At 34.6% G+C, this 2,811-nt stretch overlaps 1 pseudogene; it reads left to right on the forward strand.

Moving 5' to 3' along the window:
• On the forward strand, window positions 1-2,696 carry LOC120255572 (annotated as a pseudogene).
• The last annotated feature ends 115 nt before the right edge of the window (window positions 2,697-2,811 follow it).

Consider the following 2,811-nt stretch of genomic DNA (forward strand, 5'->3'; position numbering starts at 1 on the left):
ATGTACCTGCTTTATATTTTTTCTTGGAGTGAATTACATTTCACCAAGGTTATGAAGAATTTGCGAAAGGTTTGGGTGCATGGAAGACTAGTTTGGAATCTTGTTTGGTCACATTTGTTAGATGAGCTTTGTTCAACCTAAAAGCTAGATTTCCCAAGTCACAGTTCACTGCGTTTCATATCATTTTAAATGGGCTTACAATGTAAAAAGCTTAAGCTGATAAGAAGTTGGATCCAGATTCATATATGCATGTCAACATTTGTCTACTTAACTGATGTGAGACTATCATCCTTGATAACTTTAATATCTGCTTTGCTTGTTCTTTAGTTATCATTTTTTTGTTTCTCTCTCTCTCTCTCTCTCTCTCCCTCTCTAGATATATATATTGCTTCCTGCCTTTGATACTTTGCGCACACTTTTTATTTTTTGTTCAAGTGGTTATATCTATCATCCTTGATAACTTTAGTATCTGCTTTGCTTGTTCTATAGTTATCATTTTTTTGTTTCTCTCTCTCTCTCTCTCTAGATATATATATATATATATATTGCTTCCTGCCTTTGATACTATGCACACAGTTTTTATTTTTTGTTCAAGTGGTCTTTATTTGCTTGTTTAACAGGGTACTTTAAAATCTGGTTTATATCTTGTTGCAACACCAATTGGCAATCTAGAAGACATCACACTGCGGTATGTGATCTCTTAGCTCACTGCGGTATGTGATCTCTTAGCTTATGATCATGTTTTGGTAACTCATTAAGGGGAATGATATTTAAAGATGGATCCCCTCACAAAAGTGTATGCTATATTGCTATGTGAAACAGAATATAAAATAATGCTTTACCCTATGAAAACTACATTTTGACTAAAGTATCAAAATCTTATTTCCCTTTTGTGGGTTTGATGCGTTTTTAATTTCTAATGTTGCTTTCTTCTGCATCATAATTTTTGGTTTCTTTTTATATCTCATGAACAGCCTCAAAATCTTCTTTTTGCATTTCCATGTCTATATTTGTACTTTGAGCTGCATAATATTTGTATGCATCTTTTAACACTAAGAATTTACAATCATAAAACTTCATTGACATTTAGCACATACTCATGTAACCATGCTTTTGATCTTCATTCAAAGATTAGCTATTTATGCTGTTGTTGAATTCATGATTATAAGTTTCTTCGAAACTGCATGACATAAATTTTTGTTTGCGGGAAAAGATGCATGGGCAGCACATGCTTGATATTCTTGATTTCTAGGGCTGCTTTCTTTTCTCTTGCTTATCTAAAGACTGTAAAAATCAAGCCTCCTGTTCTGTATATTTATTTTATTTATGCAGTGCTCATGTGTTTTGAAATCTGCCGATGTGATCCTTTTCCAGAAGACACTGAGACATTCTGGGAAGTTACTTCAGTACTATAACATTAAAACACCTCTGGTAAGTAATTGCTTTTTGCCAGATTTTTATTTTTCCAAGTGTTCATTATTTAATACTACAATTGAAAAATGAAGTGCTAGAACAGTTGTGTTTCTTATGTTGTTAGAGTACGTGCGTTGAGTTACCACAAATTCAATGAATCTCTAGAGTGAAATGATGATACTACAAAAGCTGCGTAACAAGGCCAGCTTGTTGCATTGATTAGTGATGCTGGCACTCCGGGTGTTCAGTGATCGCAAATGGACCTGGTATGTAAGTTTTGAAGCTAGTTTGGATTTAATGGGGAGAAGATTCTCAGCCATGGTGAGATGTCCTGTAAATTCCGGGCTTTGTTGGTGCTCAAGAGCTGGGTTGAATGAATTACTTATCTGGTCCAGAGGCATTTCTTACAGTGGTGGTGTTTGAAAGCAGATAGACATATGATCTCATGTAGCCAGGAAAATGATATGTAGCCATATGTGGATAGTTTCACTTTTGTTCCTTTATTATTGTTAAACGTAGCAAAATTCTAGTTACTGAGAAGTAGGCAGTACAACCACATCTCTGTCGTTGTTTTATTATTCCTAGTACTAGCAAAGTAAAATAAAATTCTAGTGAAAGATGGACCTTGTCGTATCTCTTGGATTAAGCGAGGTTCTTGATTATGTTGTTTAGTGATGTGAGATTGTGTATTGACAATTCTGCTTTCACTAACTCACTTTAAAGAATTTCATATGCATATGCTTGGTTTGTTATGTTTATGTGTTTTGCTGAAAGGGGCAATCTTTTTGGTTTTGGTTGGTTTTAGGCGCTTTATTTTATCTATTTGAATTAATAGCAACTGACCCTGGCTAAGAATAACTCCAAACTTGAGTTATCTGCACCATGAGATTTAGAATTTTTGACTTAAATTCAGGCTGCACTCAGGATACAGGCAAGGCTATGTGCCACTAACAACATACTGTTGTTCCCATTCCTGGGCCATCTGTTGTGGTTTTCGCTGCTCTATCTGCATCCGGATTATCTACTTAGTGAATTTACCTTTTTGGTATCATATTTACAAAATTAATCACCGTGATATTATGGCAGTATGGTTCTATTATTGAGCTTGACTTTTGGTTTTGAAATAATGAAAAATAGTTGGCTTTCTTTCTAAACATGCTGGATCAAGAAGAGAAAGACTTGAAATTTCTTCAAATGAAAGTGCAACACAGATATTTTTTGTTCCCCCACATAAGCTTTGCCAGTTTCCTTGAGGAGGCATCATCAATATTTGGAGAATCAAGGTTAGAGTCACTTTAGTGACATGCAGTGGTGAATATGCATATATTTCTTGGAACGCAGTTATTAAATATTTTACTTCACAAGGCTTGTTGGTTAGTTGAGTATATTATTTTCTTG

The sequence above is a fragment of the Dioscorea cayenensis genome, unplaced genomic scaffold (genome assembly GCF_009730915.1).
Source record: "Dioscorea cayenensis subsp. rotundata cultivar TDr96_F1 unplaced genomic scaffold, TDr96_F1_v2_PseudoChromosome.rev07_lg8_w22 25.fasta BLBR01001076.1, whole genome shotgun sequence".
Classification (NCBI taxonomy): domain Eukaryota; kingdom Viridiplantae; phylum Streptophyta; class Magnoliopsida; order Dioscoreales; family Dioscoreaceae; genus Dioscorea; species Dioscorea cayenensis.